The sequence below is a fragment of the Meleagris gallopavo genome, chromosome 3 (assembly GCF_000146605.3).
Source record: "Meleagris gallopavo isolate NT-WF06-2002-E0010 breed Aviagen turkey brand Nicholas breeding stock chromosome 3, Turkey_5.1, whole genome shotgun sequence".
NCBI classification, from domain to species: Eukaryota; Metazoa; Chordata; class Aves; order Galliformes; family Phasianidae; genus Meleagris; species Meleagris gallopavo.
The window spans coordinates 47,988,748-47,999,292 of NC_015013.2; the positions used below are offsets into that span (position 1 = coordinate 47,988,748).

General features: G+C 38.9%; 1 protein-coding gene across 1 annotated transcript in view; it reads left to right on the plus strand.

Moving 5' to 3' along the window:
* The first annotated feature begins 5,244 nt into the window (after window positions 1-5,244).
* Window positions 5,245-10,545, plus strand: part of RBBP8 (RB binding protein 8, endonuclease) — a 38,454-nt gene continuing 33,153 nt past the window's right edge. Inside the window, 1 exon segment of the mRNA XM_019613973.2 lies at window positions 5,245-5,362. The gene's annotated coding sequence lies outside the window, so the exon portion shown is untranslated.

The window sequence follows — 10,545 nt, forward strand, 5'->3', positions numbered from 1 at the left end:
AGAAATTCAGAAATTTACCTGAAAGGTATTAATTGCAAAGGTTCTTTTTGTTTTTCAGTTATAAAATTGGGGCCTACATTTACTTTCACCTATTGTTTTCCCAGCACTCTACTGATCTTGCTGATTCTAGGTACAAGAAACGTGAGAGACTGAAGAGGCTTTAGGTATTGGAAGAGAAAATGCTACAACAAACTGCTGAATGAAGTAACAGAGTGTAAGAGCTGTTGGCTTTATCTTGTTGTTCTGGATTTTGAGGAAGTTTAGTAACAAAGAGGCTTTTAAAGTTTCTAACAAAAATGTCACAAATGTCAAGTTTTAAACCAAAAATATATTTCTCACTCAAAAGACTGAAAAACAGCAAGTATATATTCTTCTTTTAAAACAGACCTAGTGAATACTCTTGCATAAATGTAGTGGATTTTTCTTCAGAAACAATTTAAACTGTAATTACATTTGGCAATATGAAACACAAAGAGAAACCTAATATAGTAAGGACATTTCAACAAGATTCCTGCAATAGAAAACTGTAGCTCCTTGTTCAAAGTATCTGGTGCGTTAGTAAAAGAACAGATAAATGAGTAGCTGGGAATTGGACTTCCCAAGTTCTGACAAAGGACTGCAGAAGAGGCTGTAAGCACAGGCTCAATCACTTTAAGGCAGGAGGGCAGTTCTTGTGCTCAAAAAAGTAAAGAAGTAGAAAATGAAATGCAAAAATAAAATATCAAGTTTCAGCAGGTCCTTGTTATCCCATGCTTTCACATCACCCCATAGGAGGCCTGTAACTTAATGCAGTGCCATCTGAAAAAGAAGAAAAATAACAACAAAAAATATTCATTCATCAGATTAAAAACAAAAACAGAAACACCAGCAATGCCACTTTTGTGTCCTGCTGTCTGGACGTTGATTTATAGCAAATATTAACTCTTCTGTAAAGATTCTTTTCCTAACCAAAAAAAAAAAAAAGGACAAAGTATTCCTAAAAGTATCCTATAAAAGGATAAGCTACAATGCTTAGTAATAATATTTAAGACAATAAACAAATTGAAAAAACAATTATGATTGTATGTGTGATACTGATATCTTAGTCCTTAGTCTGTAAGTCTTTTTTTTTTTGGTCTTTTTTTTTTCCCAAAAGATACAATAACTGATCCCTCTTAGTGCTGGGTAGGACAACATGTCGGGATGGATGACCTCTTCCAGCCATTTGTGTGATCTCATTCCAGAGCAGCAAATCCAGCCTAATGGTCTGAGGTGCTTCTGCTACTTGTATTCTCTCTTCCCTCTAAGCGCAGAAGGGAATGCTGGAATTTCCCTCTATGCACCCAAAATTTCTCAAATTACTGAAATGGTTTACTGAATTACTGAAATGGATCAGTTGTTAATCTTCAGAATTGTGAAGAAAGATGCAAACTGACAAGTAGAAGAGTAACATTTTGAGCCTTTTTCCTCTCTTGTATAATTATATTCCTCTATGGAGAACAGTGAAAGTTCTCTTGTAATTTTTTTACATACTGCCAGTGCACAGCTCTTCTGTCTCAGCTGAGGTGAGAAATTGTTCTCGTTAGCAAATCAGTACTAACAATTTCTAAAACTCTTCTTGCTCAGAAAGGCATCTAAATCCACTTTTGGTTTCATCCTTTGGTTCACTCAGAGGCATTTTGCTCTGGCTAACTCCCAGGTCAGAAGTTACCTTCTACCTGCCTGCCCCATCCAAGACAGGACTTGGTGTTTCTTTCAGGTTGCTCCTTAGGAACCAGAAGTCTTGCTACAGCCAAGAAGAGAAATATTACCTAACTCTGATAGGGTGTGGGGGCATATGTGTTATCTGAATTTGTTTGTGAAAGCCCTAAGCAGCTTTTGATAGCTACCGGGAGGTATGTTGTAAACTTTCTGTAATGAATACTTGTAGACATGAATGTTTGTGCATACCTTTACTATAAGAACAAGTTCAAGCCTGCACCATTTAGATTGCCTACTTTTCAGAATTGCACCTCTCTGAGACTCTTCTCTTGAAGAAGACTTCATGTGATTGTTGTGTAAGTTGGAAGTATTTACACATAAGCATTATGTGACTTTTCTTAGTTGAAGCTGAAGATGTTAAAAATGTATAAATTTGTTCTCAGTTGAAAAAGCATTTAATAATAGCTTTGATTTGAAAGCATTGATTTTTAAGGTCTCCTTGTTGCAAAATGTATTAGAAATGAGAAAGGATTTGAATATCAGTACTTCAGATAAACATAGTGACTTCTTCAGGAAGAAGAGAAATCTCTCAGACAGCTCTAAGCAAGTCTGATAGCATGGTAACTATTCCTGTGGTATATGTATTTTTAGAACTGTCAGGAGTTAGAATGTTGAGAACAACAGTCAAGTCATGCTTACCCAAAACTGTATTGAGATATGCAATAATCTTTGTCTCCAGTACCTTTGTTTTTTTAATTCTGAACAATTAAATTTTTACAACTTGTGGAAATTCATGTGAAAGTCTAACTTAAGGCCTCACCCCCGCCAGCAACCTTAGATGAGAAGATCCTACTGAGTGTGTAAGTGTGTACATGGTGGCCTCATTTCAGGTGAGCAAGGGGCTAGAGAGGTAAAAAGGTGTTCTAACTAACTCTTGTTTAAGGCATCAAAGAATAGATAATAAAGATCTCTTTTGTCCCTCTATCTTCAGACTCCAGTGAGCAGTTAAATAGCAAGCCCAACGTGCTTTAAAGGCTGAATAACAGATTGGCTGTAGGTAACAGATCCAGGTTTAAGATGGAGAAAAGGTATCAAGAAAGCTGGTGTTTATTGTACCCATCTAACAATGGTCAGAATATCTTTTCCTCAGTTCTGTTGTTGTCATGATGAACTGAAGATGCTAGATGGAAAATGTCAGATGGCATCATTTATGAGATCAGCTGACATAGCTGGAAGGAGCAGGCCAACTTTGAAGCTTTTCTTCAGTCTACTCTACAAGAAGAGCCTTCTCCACCCTGTATAGTCTAACAGCTATTTTGAGTTGTAATTTACCTATGTTAATCACTTAGGCAGTTTATCCAATTATGTGACGCACTCTAAAACAAATTGAAAGCAAAATTTCCACACATGGTATTTTCACACTGGATGGGAATTTACAGTTCCAAATGTAGTGTCTATGAAAAGGGCTAGGAGTCTATAAAACTTTATTTTCATATGGCAGCAAAACATCCATCACATTTGGCAGTGATGCCCAATTACTCAGTACAGCCCACTGAATCACCAAAACCACTTCCTGCCATGGACTTTCCTGTAAATCACCTCTCAAATACTGACCAAGCCCAGCCTTGCTAAGTCGTATGAAATCATACCCTAAGGTGGTGCAAACTGCAAGCACAAACAGTGTACATCTGTCATTTCAGCTCAGTTAGTAATCCAGTCACTTTCTGCAGAATTAAGCTGAATTCTGAGAGAAATCTCAGAAAATGTAGTCTTATAAGAAGGGTAACTGTAGTGAAACAGTATTGCAATAGTCAGAATAGAGTACATGCAAATATCAGCATTATTTCTTTTACCTATCCTGGTCAGTGATGAAAAAACATGGTGCACAACAGTGGTAGATGTTGATGCTAATTTTCTATTCTGACTACTTACTAGTTATCTATTATTAAAATTTAGAAATGAAGATCTAAAAAAAGATAACTGATGTCACTATGAGATAATTTTATGAACAAACACAGTCTTCAGGACTTACTCAGAGTCTTCAACAACATTAAATAGAGACAATTTTTTCAAGATAGAGTATTTAAATTTAGGTACTTAAATAAAAGATAAAGGAATCTGCCTAAGCTGAATTTAGCAGGCTGATTATAGGCATCCATGATCACATTTCCAGAAGTGCTGAACTCCTTCAGCTCCTGCTGATTTTAGTCAAGATTTCAGACAATCACAGAAGTAGATCTGAAAATTATGGTCTGTATTTATTTTTGTAGTTGAAAGAATGTAATAAGTTGATACAGATGCAGGATTCTGTTGGGGCATATCCTGCTCTCTGCCTACAGCTTGAATAAATATGCAGTTCGCTAATATGAAGTATTCTTGCCTCCCAGCCATGAATACGAAGCAGCACAGCTGCTGCTTACAGCCTGTGTGCAGTAGTAGGGCAGCTTCTGTATCCTTCAGAGAAGGATGTTGCCTCACCTGTAGTTCCTCATTATGGTTATGGAAGCATGTCCCATATCCTTGGCGTTCTACAATCTGTTTCACCTAGAAATATCGTGTGTGGTAATTCAGAGCAGCTTATACCGACCCAGTGTTCCATAGAAGGCATGAGGTGCGCATTTCACAAGCAGGTTCCTAGGCTCCTGTCTCTCACATATAGCAAAGCTATGCAGAGTTCTACACATATCTGTAGGTATGCTTAAGCACTTAGAGCAGGACTCTAAGGGGGGCTAGAACAAAGAAGGAGACAAACCCTTCAGCAAGATCTGTGGTGATAGGATAAGGGGACATGGTTTCAAACTAGAACAGGAGAGATTTAGACTGGATGTAAGGAAAAAGTTTTTCACAATAGGGATAGTGAAGCAGTGGAACAGATTTCCCAGAGAGGTGGTGGATGCCCCATCCCTGGAGACATTCAAGGTCAGGTTGGAGGGGCTCTGAGCAACATGATTCAGCTGTAGGTGTCCTTGTTCACTGCAGGGGACTAGATGACCTTTAAAGGTCCCTTCCAATTCAAACAACTCTGTGATTCTATAAAGCAAGGCTGAATTGGAGCCTAATTTCTGTCTTTTCACACCCGAGATTTGGTGTTAGTACTATAAAAAAGGTATTTTCTGTCCCATTTCCTTTTGCAGTTATGCTGAGCAAGACCTCTAGCCCAGTGCATCAGCATATAAAACGAAAGAAAATGTATAACACCACGAACTTGCTACACTTATCATGAATGTATCACTCCCTCACCCCTCTGTAAATTATTTTGCTGGAGGCTACATCATTCCCTCTGAGCAGCACGCCGGGAGCTGACGGAGGCGTGAGGCACGAAGCCTCCCCAGTGCTGAGCTGCAGCATGTTGGGCGGCCTTTGATGTGAACTGGTTGTGCTGGTTCCTGGCGCCCCAGGAACCGGTCTGACGGGCCTGTTATGCCAACAAATTCTGGTATGATTCCACACTCTCCAGAATGCAGAAACCTGCCCAGCCAGTTAAATGAAAGGCATATTAGGTTATCCATTGCACATTGTATATATCCTAGGAGCAGCAGATCTCCTCTCGGCACTCTCTAGTGTGGTCCACGGTGGCTTCCTCATCTTACTTACGCTTGAGGTTTATAGCTGGAGGGGAAGTCAATAGTAAACATTTATCACCCTGATCAAGAGCAGAACTTTGCACAATTCAAAGAGAAGGGTGAGTTTTGAAAGCCTTTATTTAAAATTAATTTAAGATAACCTTAAGAAAAAATTTATCTGATGCTTGAAATGCTATAACGGCTATCTCCTTAATGTGTCTGGTACTGCCAGCCTCTGTGGTGCTTGGTGACAGGATTTTGGGAAGAGCAGCTTTTTGACCCTTCTTGTGCGTAGCTCAACATCTGTCTGCAGAAGTATTTGCTTTACAGTTTAAGGAACTAAGCAGGATTGAGAGGGAAACTTCACTGCCAGTGACTTAGTACATTGAGCATGTCATTTGAGTGTTGCCTCTTGGTCTGTTCTTTAACACAGTGTTTTTGTAATCCCTTTCTCATACTAACTCTTGCTGTGAAGAGGCATAGTGCAACTACAGCAAGATGTGCTGCTACTGGTTCTTGTTGGGATTTTTTTTTTTAATTGTTCAGTTTTATGAGATGAGTTAATTAAAACTAGAAAGTTCAGAAATTGGCTTCCTGGTAAAATAGGAAATGTACTTGTCATTCTTACTGCTTCCTTTCTGCATGCTTATCAGAAGTTTTCCTGTTTAGAACATAACTGGGTAACGGTGGTGGCAACAGTAACAAAAAGCAGTCCTAGGCATAAAGCGTAGGCAGATCTGAAGGTTGTACCTGTATCAGCAAGTGAGTCCATTCACAAGCATGGTGTCAAATAAGAAAAATTAAACAGTGTGAAAACAAAAGCTGTGGAATCTGGTAACTGATTAACTACTGGAGCACAGAAGTACTTGCTGAGCTGAACAGAAAGGAATGAAGACAGGTTTTGTCATGCCTGTTCGGACAAAATAACTCTTTACCTTAAGTAAATGTGAATATTCTCACCATCCATGTAACTGCATTTTTGAAAACCCTTACATAGTTGCTTCTGTCTCCCTGGGATTCTTAATTTAGTCTATCTTCAAATGAAATTATTAATTTTCTTTAATGATGTTAAAAATGAAAATAAATCAGTCTTTCCAGTGGACATAAGCCACTAGGTCCAAAAAGATCTGTACAGTACTAAGAAAGAAGTTACAGCAGTCACAAAACAGGAAGCTTCAGTTATGGAAGTATTTACTGCCTGCTATTTCCAGGTTGATGAAATAAATGAACATTATTATACTTCTGTAAAATACTAGTTAAAAAATCTCCTGAGCAGCTAAAAAAACCCTGATGAATAGCAGATTAAATGATCTTCTCATTAGTCAAATTCTATCTCTGTGTTAAAATTATTCTTCAAAGTGTAGGTATACGTACAGAAAAGGACACAGAGATTCCCTAAAATTTTGCACTCTAACAAAACATAAAAACACTTTTTAAAAAAGTTCATATTTTATCATCATTGTTGATTTTCTTATTAAATACAAAAGGAAATTTTGCTAAGGAATAAACTGTTCTCCAAAGAAAAAAAATGGAACTGGCTGAATTGCATGGTATATTTTTTTAAATTCAGACCAAATCAATCAGCTTTACAAAACACTGCTTGCCATCTTCTCCCTCGCGCAGTCTGTGTTCTCCTCTATTTGGGTTTTCCTTAGCTGCTTTTTTTTTCTTTTTGGGGGGGTTGGGGGGGATTCGAAGGGAGGGGAGGGGAGGGGAGAGGAAGGGGGCAAGGAAGGCAGGGGCTATTGTTTGGAATTTTTTTTCCCGCAAAAGGTAAGTAAAAAGTTTCCAATTTGTTGTTTCTCTTTTGATTGTTTTCCTGTCCTGAATTCTTGTCATTCACTATAGCAGAAGGTAGATGGCATGATTTTGTACACAGACCTGTACATTTTTACTTCAGCCTTCCAAGCTGAAATAGCTCTCCAGGGCTGAAATATATATGCAAAACTATTCAAGACTACTTATGACAACCTGACAAACATCAGTAAGAGGAAAACATTTCTGCACGCAACTCAATCAAACAGGTGCTCTCTTTAGATTCTGAGGGCCAGGAACACTGCACTGTGGTCCTGAAACAGAACCCCTCAGGTCCTGGTGTGGCTTTTTTCTCCATTAAAACTCTCTAAAAGACCTGAGAGTTTCAGCTGAACAAATTCAGGCTGTTTCTGACTGCAGATGAGCAGTGAAAACACTTCAAAGAAGAGTCCCTTAAAGTGAACATTGTTACTGGCATCAGGGAATTTGATCTTGGCTCCATTTCAAAAGTGGCTACGCAAGCAGCTTGAGAAGAATCACATTCAACTAGTGGGGGGTGATGGAGTGGCAGAAAAAGCAAATAATACCAGTGCCAGACAGCAATGGTATGCACCGTGTGCATTCCCAGATGTAAGAAATCATACCACTCAGAGGACCGCCAGTTCCTGCACTCCCAGTCAAACCCTGTTTAGGGGGTTTAGGTAACAGCTGAACTGCCACATGCTCCTATCCACTGCATATGCAGCTGGGCTCCTTTGATGTCTGTATTGGCAACTGCAACATAAAGTTCATGAAATGAACATGCCTAGATGTTAAGCAATATATTTATCCCTCTGTGCAGATCTGCAAGTCAAGGAGGTTGGGAGTACACTGGCCATGGATGTGTATGTGCAATCTACTAAATCTTATGTAAATAAATAAGGACTTCACCAGTGTGCATGTATATCTATATATGCAGGAAAAGAATGATATATTTATTGTTGTATTCAAAACAATTAAATATCTCAATTAGAGTTCCCATTACAATTCAAAGCTGGTTTTAATCTTTGCATCTGAATTTATAGAAACAGAAAAATATAAGTTATCTGCTAATCTCTTTTAACCCTATTTTGTATGCATATGCAGTGGGCTAGGTCTTATCTGAATGCATTGTTATCTGAATGGTTAGAGACACTGACACAGCCTCATCAAAAAAAGAAGGGGTCATAAAGGCTTTTCTTGATTGTTATTTTATCTGTGCTACAACATTGCAGTACTCTTACAATAGAATTTCCATCGTTGGTTGATTTGCTGGGATTAAATTAGGTTCTCTTCTTCAGAATTGCTCATGGATAAGTATTCTGTCACCTAGTTTATTGTGCCATATTATTTTGAAATCTGAACATGAGCCAAAACACTACAAATAGTTTTGCCACTGTTCAAGCAGAACAGTGAAGTTTTTTCTCAACAGTTTTATTGTCTAGGTGTGGCATTTACTCTTAGGAGATGAATGAGATGAGTTCCAGTCAGACTAACCAGCTTAAGACACCCAGTATAAGTGGATGTGCAATATACGACTCTTCAGTAGTTTTCTAATATGTTTAATGAGCCAGGGATCTGTGCAGTAATTCATGATCAAATACATGATTATGAAATACATAAAATCAAATAAATCTGGAAGAGAGATAAATGTAAAGTTCAACTGCTGGTCTTAATCCATTATCGCTTATTGTTATGCAGATAAGGATAGCACTGTAGAAGTCAATGGAATTATATTGCTGTAAAGTTCATTCAGCATGAACAAATACGAAAATAAGCTGCTCATAGAGTTTATTGGGAAATAAAATTGATGACACTATTTTCTGGAGTGCTTTCTATAAACAGAAAGAAAGATTTATAGTAAAGCACCCAACGAATAAGGAAGAGGACAATTTTATTGCTACTTATCAGGTCTATGTATATATCTAAGACACCTGTTTCTTTCAACTGTAAGGAAATTATTACTTGAAGAGAAGCTTCAAAAGCAGAATACAAAGCTGCTACTAAGACAGTATTTACAGTGATTATTTAAGAATACCAGAGCATCTAAGGCAACCTATGATGATAGTTTCTTCCGTAAGATGAATGTTCTGAAGTTATAATATACCCAATTGATAATGTGCTGCTGAACACTAGATTTATTTTAAGTTACGTGGAAAATAAGTGGTTAAACAATGCTGAGGAATTAGTGGAAGAGTTAATAAGATTTTTGAAATACTTCAGAATTCAAGGTATACAGCTGATGGGAAACTGAGAATATTCTCAAGAGATGAAAACAGATTTGAGTCCATGTAATCACTGGTCACCTAGAACTCCTGTCTGACAGTATTTCGAGATATCTCAGAAATGTTAAAATGGTATCTCAGATTCCATTTTACTTATGCTGTAGTATTTATGATACTTTCTGGAGATTTGAGTAATCTGAGTAATGTAACAAGAGTAAGGCGAAATTGCTACTAACATCTGTTTAACACCTGAACAACTAATACTGTAACTAGGTTAGATGTCAGGTTGGATATTAAGAAAAGGTTTTGCACGAGATGGCAGTGGGCATGCAACAGGCTCCCTAGGGCAGCAGTCATAGCCTCAGTCTGCTGGAGTTCAAGAAACAACTGGATAATGCTCTTAGATATAGGGTCTGATTTTTGGGTGGTGTGTGGAGTCAGGAGTTGGACTCCATGATCCTTGTGGGTCCCTTCCAACATGAGATACTCTATGATTCTATGAATTAATAGACTGGGAAGCATGTGCTTGCAGCACTGGCCCTTGCACACAGATCACCAGTGTAAGGATGTCACTAATCCGTGTATGTAAGTGTTTCTATATACACCAAAACGGTGATGTGGAATCACATAAAGGCAGAATAATAGTACAGAAAATCAGTGTTTTGTTTTCTACTTCATTACTAAGAATTATGAATCAAAGATCGAGGGGATTACTTCATGGCAGAGGGCAGAGTCGGTTCAAAGAAACATAGAACGTTCACCTGCAATTTGAGAAAAGTAAATAAATAAATAAAATTGGTAAAAAATCTCAAGTGACACACAATGTATCACACAGATCAGCCAGCCTCTGCTGCCTAAAGCCGTGGCAATTACATGAGCCTACAGGTCTTCATAGCCACATTAAAGCATGCCTTGGACTGCTCTGCCACATGCCAAGACAGCAAACAAAGCAATCCGCTGAGATCAAGAGTGGGATAAAAAGCACTGCAAATACGCTCGGTGTGCAAACCCCAACAGCCAGCAGACGACAAATCCCGACACTCCCTCAGTTTCCTATAACGATCCCTTCCGGCTACGCCCAACCGCGCCCCTCACCAATAACCCACCCCCTCACACTCACGATAGCGCCTCCGGCCCCTCACAGCTCCGCTCTCGCGAGAGCGGCGCGGAACCATCGCGAGATCTGGCCCTGGCCCCGGCCCCTCCCCGAAGGCAGGGAAAGGTGCTCGCTCCGAGCTTTTGCTTTTCCCGCCGTTTCTTGCGGAGCCGCCGGGAACCAACCAGGTAACGGCGCGCGCCCTCCG